The 16,984-nt window shown below is 40.8% G+C and overlaps 1 long non-coding RNA gene across 1 annotated transcript in view; it reads right to left on the reverse strand.

Annotated features, from left to right (window-relative positions):
• Positions 1–847: 847 nt before the first annotated feature.
• LOC148901784 (uncharacterized) overlaps positions 848–16,984 on the reverse strand; it is a 49,454-nt gene continuing 33,317 nt past the window's right edge. Inside the window, exon 4 of the long non-coding RNA XR_016117923.1 lies at positions 848–1,617. This is a non-coding gene — a long non-coding RNA (uncharacterized LOC148901784). The remainder of the gene's footprint in view (positions 1,618–16,984) is intronic.

Here is a 16,984-nt window from a genome sequence, read left to right on the forward strand (position 1 = left end):
TAATTCCACTCTACCTTTGCACCCGTTTTCTTTTCTGACATGGGATTATCTGAGAAATGCATGACTCACACCGCGCTTCTGTACTTTAACAATTTATTGTTAGTAATGCCATAAATAGCCAATAGTCAGGGGTATCCAATTTCATGACCTTATGAGTCTTACAGCTTTGATCGATGATTAAAGTTGTTGATTTCATTATCTGCCTGAATTTAAAATAACCTCATGGGTGTGACTACCCATGGGTATTTGGTCTGTGACAGTTAGATTATATAGCAGCAAATATTGAACTCTGACTGGCTAGCAACAACCAGTCCATCCATTTTCCACAATAATAATAATAATAATAATAATAATAATAATAATAATAATAATAATAATAATAATAATAATAATAATAATAATCCATTTTGCAGACCGCTTTTATCCTCAATAATAATAATAATCATCATCATCGTCATCTGGATCATTACCTAGTCATGTAATGACTATACCACAAATCCATTCCAACGTCCCCATGTGGACACCCCCCCACAAAAAAGAAAGAAAAACAGAAAAAAATGACGAAATTTCCCCCTTCCCAACAGAGGAAGGAGTGTGTAACCCCAGCCTCTACTGTAGCACCTTAAAATGTGGTGTGCCTTATATTTGGAAAACTTTTATATATTTCTATATTTTATTTGGAAAACTGTTTTTCATTCATTGAAGGTGCGCCTTATAGTCCGGTGCGGCACTGGAAAAGATGGTCATTTTGGGAAAGCGGTGCTTCATGGAACGCATTAGCTGATGTTGAAAAAACATTGACATTTATTTATATTGCACACAAGTGCTGAAGAATGAAGGACTCGCTGTGTCTTTGTGTTGTCATATTATGCTATTTATTTTTCTTATGTTCTTTTGACTTTTGTTGATGTAGACATTAGGAAGAAATATTGTGCTAAATCAATTCTCTTTGTCTTTTCTGTAACACCGTACAATAGCTATCTGGCTAGCTATCTAGCTGGCTAGCTATTAGCTATTTATTGGCTTGCTAGCTAGCTGTCTATCTATTTGTCTATGTGAGTTACTTCCGGGTTGAGTGAACGCTGGCGCATGTGGCTGCCGCTGCTCAACCACAGAAAAATTTATCATGTGACTGTAAAGTGACCTTGAGAGTTTTGAAAGGTGCTTATAAATGAGATGTATTATTATATTATTATTATTGTACATTCCACTGACACTTTCTCTTTTAAGTCATTTACTCTGACTCAAATAGGCCTGCGAAATCAACAGGTGGAAACCAAACGGAAGTAGAAGCACGGCAAAAACAGATTACAGCGAAAGCAAAGTGATTATGCGCGCGGGTTTTTGTTTCCACTCTGACTTGGTACACGTTTACCGAAATGTTTACCCATTTGTTGGCGAGGGAGAGACGCGCACAAAGAGCAAAGTTGTCTCTCGGAGGAGTTGGGCAAACTTTGAAGACTTGTGAAGATGCAGGGGGGGAGGCAGCCTAGAGGAGGGGGTTGGTGATGGAATGGGCCTGGAAGGACTGTGACTTCTCCATTGAGAGCGCAGGGGCACGCTGGATTAGCTTGATTTGCCTGTGAATGGGCTCCGTCCATTCTTCTTGTTAGGGAGCTGTCACATCGAATTGAGAAAGTGAAAACCTCCTTTTATCAACCTTTTCCAAGTGAAACTGAACAGGCAATCAATAACTGAATTCAGACTCCGAGGGGCAAAGTCAAGCAGAATGATATGGGGTTGTTATAAAAGGGCTGTTTGTCAAATTGCTAATGGTGGGGGTGAAGGACTAAAGGGGGGGGGGGGTGTTGCAGCGGATAAACTGATGTCATTTTTGTTGACTTGAATAGAAAATAGAAATGAACGTTTAATTAAGAGTCTAAATGTGCGGTGTTTAAGGTTATTTAGGCCACAATGAAGGATGGTTCCTTTATTAAAGTAGGTAGGTTAGTGACTTGTAATGATACACACAGTAACTAAGAATTTATTGTAGTATCGTATAGTATAGAATTATTTTCATTATATCTACTGTCTGTCAAAAGCGATAGCCTTTATTGTAAAGATGACATTATCACATCTACACCTGCTTTATGTGAAATAATGCGGCAGTTAACTTCCAATCCACCCATTTAGCAATTATAAATGGTCTAAGAGTACATTTGAAAAATAAGATTTTGACTTTTTTAAATTATAGAAATAGGTAATTCCATTATAACAACACCATGACAATATTTCTGCATTCCTCTGATCATGTATATATATATATATATATATATATATATATATATATATATATATATATATATATATATATATATATATTTTTTTTTTTTTTTTACTCAAAATTTGTATTCCCGGTCAAACTAAATGAGCTATATTGCATAGACATCAGAAATGTGTTGTTTAATTGTAATAACATTACTGGAACTATTTCTCCAGTGAACCTGAATTCAAATTTCTGATTAAACTCAAAAAGCATTTCACTGAAAACATAATTTTAAACATATTTTATTTCTTCCAAGACTGAAAAGGGCAATCAGTTATCAAAGTTTTATTTCCTCAAATATCACTTGATTTCTAACCGCGCTGTTATGGCAAGATGATAATGCTCATTTTGTAAAGGGCTCAATAAAAACTTAGCAAAACAATCTGGGCCGACTCCCTTTTTTTCTGGGTCGAATAACACCATATTGTTTTGGGGTTTCATTATATTGACCTTATTGTGTCATTGTGCTTGCACTGACACCATGATAATGCCTGAATACAGGGAATTATGCTCCGTATAAATAGATCCCATCGTGGAGGATCGGTTCAATTATCCCCACTACACATTGACAACATGCACAGGATAAAAAAAAAAAACAAAGCTTGAGTCCAAACTGCTCTCAAGGCGCTCTTCAAACATTGTTTAGGCTTTTGTTAGCGGGCCGCAGGAACATCACGCCCATCAATGGAAATTAAGGCAAGAAATACAATGCAGCTGATACATTAACCAATTTTACATAAAAATTTTTAAAACCATTAGCTCTCTTTATTTCTGAAATTTTCTCGATGATTGTTTCAAGTATTATTCCCGGAATTTGTCTCACACACACCCACTGCGGGAAAAAAATGCACATAAGCTCGATGGTTTCTGGCTGCACATTGATATCATTCATCAACAAAATTTACTTTCCGTTTTCACGCCATGTGGAGAAAATGAGTCGGATCATTTGGTCTCATCAATCAGCCGGATAATTGACGTCCGGAGCATTACACACTTAATTGAGCACCTTGATTGTTGCCTGTCATCATTCCCACAGGATTCTGATACATTACAGCACATTTTGCAATCCATCTCATCGCCTTGCTCATAGTGGGCTCCTTCTTACTTGCACGCTATTTTAAAACCTTCCTAAAATCACCTATAAGCACTTTTGTGGAACTGTCACTCATTCATCTTGTGTACGAAGATAGTGTGCTATAAAAAATGATCACCCGGCAATTCATTTATTCCATTCCATAATTTTTCAAAAAAATATCTTAAAAATATACGATACCCTATGACAATTGATTAGGATCATCAGACTTATCAAGTTGAAAAGTATGATCATCCAATCACCAATGTTTATCATAGTGATTCTGACGCAAAAGATTACCATATTTTCCGGTGTAAAATGCACACCGCAGTATAAGGTGCACCACCAATGAATGCTGTATTTTCAAACTTTTTCCATATATAATGCGCACCGGAGTATAATGCGAACCTTCAATGAATGACAAAAGTTTTCCAAATATAATATATAAATATATAAAAGTTTTTCAAATATAAGGCACACCGCATTATAAAGTGCTAAAAGTAGAGGCTGGGGTTACGCACGACTTCTTCAGGAGGAAATGGAGTTGATCTGTTGTGGCTCAATATGACTTCACATATAAGGCACACTTGACTTTTGACAAAAATGAATGTTTTTGGGTGCGCCTAATATACCAGAAAATATGGTACAATAAAAAACAACACTGCAATCATTACTCATAACCCACCAACCAAAAAAAAAATGCTTAGCACAATCTTCTCTAGATAACTGATAATCAGGCTTTTACTAATGAGTAAAAATCAGCTTACTATGGTCGACACTGACCATTTTCCTAGCGAATCAGACAAGAAAAATCACCTACTTCATACTGCAGGCTCAAAGCCACACCACCGGATCGTCAAGATAACCATGTAGGTATCTGATGATCGGGTATTGGCTGACTTTGAATAGATCGCTTTTGTTATTAAGTCATAATAACATTTGCATTTAGTCATAAGGAATGGAGGATGTGGGAGTCTAGGGGGTGGGAGGCTAAAGTGTCAATTTCCACCTGATAATCATTTTTATGTGTACAGTACCTCACTTCTTACATTTAAAAATAATCCAGCCAGTCATGACACCAGTTAAACACTGAAAGCCCTCCAGGCCAGGAAAAAGGTGACGTGGGGTCACGTGCTTCAATACCGACACTCTCATCTCCCTGTTGGCAGAAAGGTGTAAGGTAGCAGTCACGTGAGTGTGTGTGTGTATGTTTGTGCGTGTGTGTGTGTGTGTGTGTGTGTGTGTGTGTGTGTGTGTGTGTGTGTGTGTGTGTGTGTGTGTGTGTGTGTGTGTGTGTGGTTTTGGGGTCCTGTGAGAGAGAGGAAGGGGGTGGGGGGGGTTCTTAATTGAGTTACTAGATGACTCCGTTTCCCACATTCCTGCCCTGAGCTAACGAGAAGGGTTTAAAAAGAATGGGGGGGGGGCTCCCAGTTCCGACTCCTGAGTGCAGCTGTGAGTCAATTATCATCAAGCATGCACGCATCTGTGTACAAACAATCCCACAGCTGTCGTTATTCACTGTGTGTATGAGTTTGTTTGTGTGTGTGCGTGTGTGTGTGTGTGTGTGTGTGTGTGTGTGTGTGTGTGTGTGTGTGTGTGTGTGTGTGTGTGTGTGTGTGTGTGTGTCTGTGTGTGCGTCTGTGTCTGTGTGTGTGTGTGTGTGTGCGCATGTGTGTGTGTGGAAAGTGCAGGTTCGCATTCAAAAAAAAAAGAAGCCATGACACATTGCATGCGTGCGGCCTAAATAGGTGGTAGCGGTAGTGAGTTACATGTGGACAAGCTTATGAGTTTTTATGTCCAATTCTTTCATACTTTAACTCCAACTTTTTGTCGACAAAATACGGTAATTTCAGGTGTATACGGCACACTCAAAAGCCTTATTTTCTTCAAAAGATGAGCCTGCGCCTTATACACAGGTGTGCCTTGTATGTGAAGTACTATTGAGCCACAACAGCTCTTGCAACTACTGTCAGCAGCCACCGACTCCATTTCCCTCCTGAAGAAGTCGTGCGTAATCTGTCTCCACTGTAGCCTTATAATGTGGTGTTCCTTATATTTGGAAAACGTTGATGTACGTATTTCGATATTATATTTGGAAAATGTTTTTTCATTCATTGAGCCTTATCATCCAGTGCGCCTGATAAATGGAAAAGGTTTGCTAATACACCATTCATTGGGGGTCACCTTATACACCGGAAAATACGGTAGTTTTTGTTGTTGTTGTTGTTCAACACAACACAATGGTACATTCTTCACTCACACTTGATTACATTAACGCCAAAGGCTCCAATGTACACAGAAGCTAATGTTCTCCGTCAGGTAGCGTGTAGCCCGGAAAATTAATCCCTCATATCATATTTGAACAACACAATGTTGGTGCCATGCTCTAATTCTGCTCTTGGGCTCATGATTATAACACGTTTACTCAAAATAAATGTGAATGTTCAAAAATTAGACTTTCTATTCTGGGAAAGACACATTACTGAGACACTCTTATAGCCTTCATTTCTGCAATTGAAAAGATGGTCCCGAAAACTTGGACTCACCCCCACTGAACCCATTTCCAACACGCTTGTATTTATATTTAGATTATTGAAGTACTTTTTTCTTCTACTTTCTCCCTTTTATAATTTTGCTCTTTTAAATTACGAATTTCTCAATTGTGACGTTTTCTTATACCTTATCTTATCTTAATACACATTCTATCTATTTGTTTCCAACGTCACTTATCCTGTACGGGCTGCTGGGAAAAAAAGACAATCATTACGGTAATGTCATATTTAATGGATTCAATGATACGTGATGTCACAATCCTTTTAGAACTTTCAAATTGCGCAAGTCATTTATTTCATCGTTTATTTATAGCACAACTATTGAAGTAATTATATGTCACAATCACATCTGATCTTTTAACTGTTCAAAGCTCAAGTAGGAATGACAAACCGGTTCATCATGTCTGTTTTTTTGCACACTGGTCCATTTTTGAATATAAATTAGGCTTGCGGATACCCCAACCTGAAATTGAGAACTTCTGTGACCAAAAGTGTGAATGCGCGAGTCAGAATGAGACCAGCGTGACATGCAAGGATCCGCCAAAGGATGACTTTATGACATGGACTGGACAGTTTCAGGGCCAGAATAAAAGGAGGAGATGGTGTGTGTATGGAGTGGGGGTGCTGTCAGCTCCGAGGGGGCTGCGCTGAGTAGCCAGCGGGAGGCCAGTTTAGCCCCTAGGATGCCTCGTCACCACGGCAAAGCCCCGGAATGCGCCGGCACACAATGAGCTCCCGGGGCTTAGAGGGCACTCCGATTTGATAACCACATTAAAGTCCCGGCAACATCTGCTGGGGTGCGGGAGAAAGTGGCGGGCTTTAACCCTCCGAAACTGGGATCATTAACCCCCAGCCTTGTGAGAGAAGGGAGACAACAGCTCTCTTATTTGTCAGCCGCCCCGCGCAGGCCTGCGGGGGCTAATATTTTACTAAAAACAGCGTGAGAAGAGAAGCGGCCGTGGGCACCATGGAGAGGACTCCTTCACACTTTACAGACATGCATTAGTGCTAAAGCGCAGTGTTAAACGCATGCGGAAGCTCGCAACACAAACATTTGCAGAGCGGGTTACAATCACTCTCTGTGATTCAGGCCCAGAATGGAAAGGCACATTTGAAAATTTGAAAAACAAATGCTGTATTGTGGCAGTGAACTTCAACACAAGACGGCAAAGACATTTTTAACGAAAGAGATTTCAAACAGTTGAATGAAATCTACAGTTGAAATGAGTGCAAGAGTACACAAAAAACAAGGATAATCAGAAGTGAATAAAACTGGCTGAGGAACGTTTGCTAGCTTCATGCTAACACACAATGCAAAACACCAGAGGCGAGCTACTAAAATGAGCATTGACGTTTTCATTTTCTTTGAGAACTAAGGACTTTACATTCTATCTATCTATCTATCTATCTATCTATCTATCTATCTATCTATCTATCTATCTATCTATCTATCTATCTATCTATCTATCTATCTATCTATCTATCTATCTATCTATCTATCTATCTACAGTATCTATGATGTATTTATTAATTAATGTATTTGTTTATTTATGTATTTATTTTTTTATTCAATTTTATTGTTTACTATTTCTAATTTATTATTTGTTTTTAATAATTATTAATAATAATAGTGTTCTTGAGAGTTTTGAAATGCGCTTATAAATTAAATGTATTATTATTATTATTATTATTATTATTATTATTATTATTATTTATAATAATAATACATTTAATTTTGCTCATAAATTAAATGTATTTTTATAATTATGATTTATTATTATTATTATTATTATTAATAATAATAATAATAATAATACATTTCATTTTTAAAAGCCTTTCAAAACTGAAGGACACTTTACAGTCACGGGATAAGTGTCACGATCTGGTTGGCGACCAACGGGGTGGCGCTGTCGGCCCTGCTTGCATCTGCAGAGGTGTTGGTCGTTCCAATCAGTGGCAGTTAAAAGGACTCCCGTCACGACCATTCGTTGTTGGGTCATTGTATGTGTTTGCTTCACCCTGTCAGGTTTGTTTCATCTTGGCAGATTTTTACTCGTTTTTTTTTTATACTTTGCTGTTCAGATGACTTTGATGTTTTAGATTTTGTTCCTGCTGAATTTATTTTAATACAATTTGTCAAATACACCCTGCTGCTCCCTCCTGCCTGCTTTTTTGGGATCCACCAACTGATGTATTGTTTATTAATTACTTTTGTTGAGATGTGTCGTATATTTTTAAGTTACAATACATGCAGGGCTTTCAAATTGTAAGGCACAATTTTTGTTTGGGATTCACGGAATTTCCTTCCATTTCAAAAGTAAAGGATGATTTAAAATATGACAGTCTTACATTACCGGCTTGGTCAAGGCGTGGAAGAAATGGCTGGAAGAATCTGATTGGTAGACAGGGCTTACAAGAACAGGTGGAAATGAAAACCTAATGAAGCATAATAAAGGGACCCGGGAAAATGAGACATGCTGTAACATTGAACATATCTATTTATGCAAAAAGCCCACCGAAACCAAAATGGTGACACATGCCATGATTATTATGTACTTCCACTAGGTGGCAGAATTTACAATTAAGAGGTGAGTTATATGAGCTTGAAATGAGGGCGGCTGTCAAAAATACAATGCAAAAAAATACATATTGGTTTATATCGCACCTTAAACAACAGATGAAGCTGGAACAAAGCACTAACATGGAAAGAATGGAAAAGCTGTCCTCTTGTGGAAGGGAAAAAAACATTGGCAGAGGTCTGACCAGTGCTTTATCGCCACTCACCCTTCCCTGCCGCAAGAAAAAACGAAACGCGAACAAATTTGCGAATGGTGCTCCATGTCACATTTTCAATTCCTGAATAAATTCAGGAATGGCAGTGATTGAGTTTTCATTTTGAGGGGGGGGGGTGTAATTAATCCAGATTTGACTTTCTTGTGTGAGTCATCATTTCATAAAACGTTTCATTATTTTCATTGATGTGCTGGGAGAACTCAAATTTTGTTTTCTACTTCTTTCTTTCCTTTCCTCTTCCTTTCATAACTTTGCTGCTGTGAAATGTAAAATTATCCACTACAAGACGAATAAAGGTACATCCAATCCAATCGAAATGTTTCCAATGCTGCCGAAAGGTGACAAACCTCCGATACGGTTCGTGTATAAACAAAAAGAAAATTACCTTTTGCATGAAAATGTTTTTTTTGGTGCTTGGATTCTCTCCTGAGTTGTTAATGCGCAATGAAGGATGGAGGAATAACAGGTGTCCCATCACAAAAGGGACACGTTTCAGGCTTCCAGGATGTTCTGGTGCATCGTGGGTCAACGCCAAGCCTCATCCACCTCCACAGGTTTCAAAGCAGAGGCCACCTCGCTGTAATGAATAATTAGGGAAACAAAGGCTCACTGGGGGCGAGTGGCCGAGGCAGGAGGCCGAGATGAAGGAAAGGATGTGGAGAGCCTAATGCGGTTACAACAGATGCGGCGAGGAGATGAGTTTTTTTTTTCTTTTTTTGCCCCCTCCCCTGCCGCCCCCGCCATGCGTCATAGAAAACATCATCCAAAATGCATTCCCTGGAGATGAGGGCCTGCAGGAGGTGCCCCCCGATGCACAAGGTCCTCAAGTGCCTCCACACAAGTAATCCCTTTCACTGCAGCTCATTACATGGCCAATTAAGTGCTGGGGTGGAGGTGGATGCGGGTCTCTGCTAAAGAGTGTGTGCGTGTGTGTGTGTGTGTGTGTGTGTGTGTGTGTGTGTGTGTGTGTGTGTGTGTGTGTGTGTGTGTGTGTGCGTGCGTGTGTGTGTGTGTGTGTGTGTCGGGAGGGGAGTAGCGGGGATGCACAGGCCTATCAATAAGCAGTAATAGGAATTGACCAAGCACAATTACTTCCTAACTGTACTTAATTTTAAGTAGATTTTAACTTATCTCCACTTTAATTGTTTATTTCCCCCCCCCCCAACATTTCATATTTTGTCTCAACATTTGAAATCTATACTTTTGACTTCGAACAATAGGGCTGTAAATTCTTTCAACTTTAACAAAAGGGATCTCTGGTTGACTTATCGAAAACAAGTGATGCACTTTTGTTCTGCAACTAAGTTGACCCATGTCAGCACTTTTTTTCCACTGTCAATCAAAACTGCTTCAAAAGTCTTTCCAGCGACCAGCATTGGAAAATTATCTGTTTGTTTTCATTGTGCCACATTGTCAGAATATAGATGTTATACTGTCTTTCATGTCTATTTTACATGTATTTTTGTCTGGACTTTTTTCTTGAATTGTTGTTGTGAGGTTGCTCTTGTCACATTTTAGTTAACGTATTTTCCGGTTTACAAGGCACACCGGAGTATAAGGCCCACCCCTAATGAATGGTATATTTTCAAACATTTTCCATATATAAGACGTACCTTCAATGAATAATAGTAATACATTTCATTTATAAGCGCCTTTCAAAACTCTCAAGGACACTTTACAGTCACAGGATGTTTTTTCTGCGGGTGAGCGGCGGCTGTCACACGCGAATGACATGCTTAAAAGCCTAGACCTGTTGTGTCTCAATATTCATATATAAGGTACACCTGCTTAGAAGGCGTTGGGTCATCTTCTGAAGAAAATGAAGGCTTTTGGGTGCACCTTATACACTGTACACTGGAAAATACGGTACTCAAAGGACGTGAGTATTCTTATCGGGTTTCCAAAACAAATATCTGTACTACTACAGATATTTGTTTCAGTTTCAGGAGAAGGTGTGAATATTCTTGCCACCTGCATTGAATCACATGCTAAGTAAGGAAATTCTCATTGATCCAATTGTGCCCAGCCCCCTCCCCCAAGCAAGGCCCTCCAACCTTTACCCACACCCCACTCGCGGCCGCTTCACCTGGACCGGGTCTCTATGGACACCTGCCTCTCCTTAATGAAGATCCATGGCTTCATTTCCATTTCTGGAGTCATATCAGAGACGAGCGAGCACAAAACAGGCCTGTTTAGGAGGAGGCCCGGAGAGACGGATAGAATGACACGGCTAAGTGTTCCGGCAGAGCGGGGCAGCTGCGGAGCCTGAAAAATAGGATTTGGTTGGGGGCTTCTGAAGTGGGGGGCATGGATGGAGAGGACTTGATGTTTGGATTGGTCACAATGGCGGCCGTGTGCTACCTCGCCAGCTCCTTGCCACTAATGAGGCTTTCTGCGGGGCCCGAGAAGAACTTTGGAGGACACCTCACAGGCGCACGCAGGCGGGCGGGCCGCACTCCTGCCCTATTATGAGCACAACAGCCATGCCATCTCTTCACCATATTGTACAGCCCGCACAATGTGGTACTCGGACGCACGCCGGCGCAGATGTTCAGACTCACATAGGTCAGACGTTTTTTTTCCAAGGACACCCTTGTCATTCAAACGCCAATTAAACATAACTGCCAGGTCTACCCCAAAATGCATCAACAAATGTTCCACTATCAAGTTCATTATGCTTAGACACGCCGCTGTCATGTAAAGTAATATTGAGCCAAAACAGGTCTCGCAACTACTGTCAGCTGCCACGACTCCATTTCCCCCTGTAAAAGAAGAGGTTGGGGTAACGCACCCCAACCTCGACTGTGGCGCCTTATAATGTGGTGTTCCTTATATCTGGAAAACTTTTATAGATTTGTATATTATATTTGAAAAACGTGTTTTCATTCATTCAAGGTGCGCCTTATAGTCCGGTGCGCCTTACATATTGAAAAGGTTTGAAAATACCTTATACACTGGAAAATTCTGTACTGAATGGACTATGGCCACAATGATCAAAACTGTCTTGACAAACCAATTCGAAACTTCAAGCTCAAATTTGAAACGCATATACTGCTTTGTAATCAAATTTTGAGACCCTTCCCTTTACCAAAAACGTTGACTAATGATGAAAAGATGTCATCTCCCAGCCCACCCCCAAGACACCCCAAACCCCGTCCCACCTCCTTGCCAGCCAAAAAAGCCACTTCGTCCTTGTCCAGTTAACCTTGGATGTGCAGGTGGCCAAAGTATGAATGTGTGTGTATGTGTGTGTGTGTGTGTGTGTGTGTGTGTGTGTGTGTGTGTGTGTGTGTGTGTGTGTGTGTGTGTGTGTGTGTGTGTGTGTGTGTGTGTGTGTGTGTGTGTGTGTGTGTGTGTGTCTTTCAATACAGTGGTTGAGGCTGTGCTTGTTAACATGTTCTAGCTCACTGACTCTTCTCAGTCCCACCCTGGGGGGAGGTAACATTTGTGCATGTGTGTGTGCGTGTGTGAATGCGTGTTTTAAACTAGGCAATAAAGTGGAGGATGAGAAAAAGCAGGAAAAAAACAAACGATGATACCTCACACATATCTTATAACTGACCGAAAATGAACTGATTTTTACCCCCCGAATTTGGAAACATCAAAAAATACAAAAAACAAAAACAAAAAAAGGAATGAATGGTGTGTTCAATGTCTTAACTATTCTTGCAGGCAGTCATAAAGCAACCACCACTTATATAAATCAGTTCTTGCCAACCTTTATTGATCAAGGGAATATTTTTTTAATTCCCACAGCCCACCACAAAAATATCACAATACAATACAGATTAATACAGCGCTGTAACAACAGGTAATGCTGTAACAAAGCGCTTATCATGGACTCATCTGACAAAGTTGTCAATCACTTTTACACACTCCTCTTTCAGGAAGGCGACCCAAAAAGATGTGTCCTAATGAGTCCTACTGAGTCCCTCACTCAATGTTTTCTCCCAAAAGAGGAGTGTGTAAAAGTGATTGACAACTTTGTCAGACGAGTACAGGTTTGCTTGCAACGAAATGGTGGATATTTGTAACACATCTTGGGAAAGCCATAAATTGACTAAAAATTGACAGAAATAGCTGAAACTCTGGTGAATGGTCTTCCATAACCTGAATAATGTGTGGTTGTAATTTGAAATGAATAGCTGTTTAGTCAAAGCCACAATAGAAATGTTCATGGGTATGCATCTTTTTGGGTCACCCTGTATCATATACAGGAAATAAAGCAGTCGCAACAATAGTAGAAAGCACCAGGGAGTAAAACTATGATCAAGTCTGAATAGTGCTGAGTCAAATGCGAAAGAGTAAAAATGACTTTTGAGGCGGGTTTTAAAGACACAATAACAATCAAGTTTATGTGCTGAAATAATTATCCTACTCGGGTTACTCAAAATGGGGCCTGAGAATGAAAAATCGTTTTCATTGAACACTGTATGTATCCTTTTTCTGTTGTATGAACTGCAACAGGGAAACACGCAGGTCAATTGTATCACTGGCATAGATAGATGGACAAGGTTGCATTCATAGCAGTCAATAGATCAATTTGGCACAAATTAATTGGGAATGTCCAATCAGACTGTCGTTCATGATTTTAGAAATCGGAATACCCGGACAAAACCCATGCAGGCCAAGGTAGTATGTGTAAATTCTACACAGAAAGGCGAGAGCTGGAATTGAACCTGGTATTTCTCCACTGTGAGGTCGCTGCACTAACCACTAGATCACTGTCTTGACGGAAAAGTAGGCATTACTCATTTTTACGTCTGTGTAAGCTCTCAGTCGTACAGGAATTTTTACGTCTGTGTAAGCTCTCAGTCGTACAGGAGTGGTCCATCGATGAGAAGGTTTCTTCAGCCGTCATCTGTACAAAAGTGAAGGTTTCGGACGTTTCGCCTCCTATCCAAGAGACTTCGTCAGCGAACTAAAGTCTGACTGGTCGTATCGGCCCCATTTATATATCCCTAATGTCCAGACCTAGTGGTGCCGGACACAGCTATGATAGGTCCCTACTCTCAGGTTGGGGGGGGCGCGGGACCCCCCCCTGTGGCCCCACTGATTGTTCCTACATTCCTGACTAACGATTGGCCTATTACCCCCACTCCCCCCGGTATCACCTCATCAGCATAACGACCCTCATCAGCATTGCGAAAGTTGCCTAACCTGTTTTGCCTGAGCAGGCTATTGTATGAACGATCCAAATTGAACCTCACACCACCAGACCGGTTTAATGAAGGATTTTGTTGTTTTATAAGAATATGTTTTGACTGGGAGTCAAAACATATCAGGAGAGCACTCACTAACTGTGGGTACCCTCAGTGGTCATTCAACAAATGTCAGAAAGAAAGAATAGCGAACGAAACCAATAATTCTCAAAATTCTAAAAGGAGAGGAGTAGCAGTACCGTACATTGCAGGAGTTTCTGAAAAATTACAAAGAGTCCTTTGGCAACATAAAATTCCTACTTATTTCAAACCGATAAACACGTTAAGGCAAAAATTAGTGCATCCAAAAGATAGGCTACCAAATGAAAAACAAAGTAATGTAGTTTATTCCATACATTGTAAGAATGAAAATTGTAAAGAGCAGTACATTGGGGAGACTCAACAAATTCTCAAAAAAAGACTTTATCAACATCGCAGGGATAATACTAGTGGGCCTCAATCGGCAGTACATTTGCACCTAAAAGCTACTAACCACTCATTTGACGACAATGAGGTTAAAATCTTAGCGAAAGAACATAGATGGTTTGAAAGGGGGGTAAAAGAGGCGATTCTTATAAAACAACAAAATCCTTCATTAAACCGGTCTGGTGGTGTGAGGTTCAATTTGGATCGTTCATACAATAGCCTGCTCAGGCAAAACAGGTTAGGCAACTTTCGCAATGCTGATGAGGGTCGTTATGCTGATGAGGTGATACCGGGGGGAGTGGGGGTAATAGGCCAATCGTTAGTCAGGAATGTAGGAACAATCAGTGGGGCCACAGGGGGGGGTCCCGCGCCCCCCCCAACCTGAGAGTAGGGACCTATCATAGCTGTGTCCGGCACCACTAGGTCTGGACATTAGGGATTACTCATTTTGTCTACATGTCAGTGTGCACTTTTCTAACTGACCTGCTCGTGTGTAAGGGGGCGGAGGCTTGATGATGGTTAGGTGGTTTGGGTTCAGAAGCGGGGTGGGGTGGGGTGGGATGGGATGGCGGTGATGAGGGGGGTTGGGTCATCTTGGTCCGCACGGTGTCATTTTGCTGGCCCCTCTGCACTCACCTGGAACCAAGCACTTCCCCTCCCTGAGCCTTATCAGTTCCCAGAGGAAATACCTGCTTCAGGTAAACACGACCCTTTGACCCCCGTCGGCCATCCGCTCTCAACACATCCTGACCCAAAGACCGTCTTGCTCCCGAGCCGAGGATTAGCTCTGCCTCGCACCTCAGATCGGTGGAAGGCGGTCTGTACCAGGTGACACAACACTGCGGCCGGGTTCGACCTCTTCCTCGTCTTCCTTCTCCCCTTCCTCCCTCTGTCTCCAATGTAATCTTATCAGGTGTAACCGAATCTCTGCTCTTATCCAGCAAAGGTGTCTCCGAGCCTGTTTGCGTTGTCTCACTGAGTTGATTAATTCGAGGGAGTGCAGGACGAAGGACACAACGACGATCGTCATATTTTTTGAAATATGCTGAATTTTGTGTGAGTGCCATGAAAAATGACTTGATCATTATCAGCCAAACCCATTCTTGTCTTTTGATACACATACATTGAAGAATTGAGAATGGAACCCAAACCTAATGTCGGGCATGAGACTATAACCTGAATTTGAAGCCCAAAAAGAGACTTTAAAGGACAACCGACACCCCTGGATAAGTTGCGTCCATAATTTGTAAAATCACTTCAAATGACTTCTACTGAGCACATTTTACAAAGATTCCACCGCTTATAACTATATTTTACGTTTTACGTCGAGTTGATGACGATGCCCTATGTGACGTCACAGAGGGAACGCCCGTGACCGAGAAAGTGACACAGTGAAAGTGACACTGAAAACACCGTGTTGATGGCGGAATGAAGGAAAACTATATAAATAACACGATGGTGAATCGTTGTGTCTCGCAGCCAATTGCGGTAACACGCATAAAGACGTGTAAGATTACACAAATTCTCAGCGGACAAATCAGCCCATTTCCAATGGAGCTTGTGCGCCATCTTGTGCATTTTCTGGGCGCTACATTGGAGTCCAGATGGCTTTTATTGATACGGAAGGACTTCTTTAATCAATTGCAAACATTTATGTTTTCCTCTTCAGCACTATTTGAATCATATTCAGAACTAGATGAGTAACAAGAAAGCATCTTCTCCGAATCTGAACTCTCTGAAGCCATTGTTTTGATTCTGGAGCAATGCAGCGTGTGACCAATAGTGACGTCACAATTAAAGGGGCGGGACTTTCTGAATCTGCCCAGTTCCGAGCTCATTTTGTGGCAGTTTTGGGACACTGTAAGTCATTTTTACTGGTGTTTTGCTTTTGACTAAAAATATCAGCCTGCGTGTTTTGGGTATTTTGGATGCTATAAAACGTTTTTCTGATATCAGTTAGGAAACAAAAAAATGGTGTTGGTTGTCCTTTAAGACCGTATTTGAGCCATAACACAGATTTATAACGCTTATCTGAAATTCAAACCCTGCCTTGAAACACCAGTCCTAATTTAAGAGCCAAACCCTGGCCCAAACTACGATCTGGGGCTTCAAACCCTCATTTGAAACACTAACACTATCTTGAAACCTCAACCCTTATTTAAAACCCTAAAGCAAACTGCCTTTGAAACCATAACACAGACTAGTAATCCGACTAACCTTTCACCATTCTTTGTTCAGTGATTAGCTGATTGCAAGCAACATTCACCAAAGTTATACCGGTAATCTTTTTTTTAAAACTTATTTGAAATCCATCCATTTTAAAGACCGCTTAATCCTCATTGGGGTTGCCGGGGTGCTGGAGCCTATCCCGACCGTCTTCGGGCACTAGGCGGGGAACACCCTGAATTGGTTGCCAGTCAATCGCTGTTTTATTTGAAACCTTTTTCTTGAAATGTTAACCTATACCTGGATGTGAATCTGCATTTGAAATGTGTGCCTATCATTGAAGCTAATCTTAAAACCTACATTGAAACCCTTTATTTGCAATTGCAACATAGATTTTAACCCTCCTTGAAAAACCTAACCTTACTTGAAACCCAAATCTGACACACTTACCCAGGTTTGGAACCCGAACCTCATTTGAAAAACTCAAAACTCCTCATTTGAAACCCTC

The sequence above is a fragment of the Hippocampus bargibanti genome, linkage group LG02 (genome assembly GCF_051943395.1).
Source record: "Hippocampus bargibanti isolate YZ-2025 linkage group LG02, ASM5194339v1, whole genome shotgun sequence".
NCBI classification, from domain to species: Eukaryota; Metazoa; Chordata; class Actinopteri; order Syngnathiformes; family Syngnathidae; genus Hippocampus; species Hippocampus bargibanti.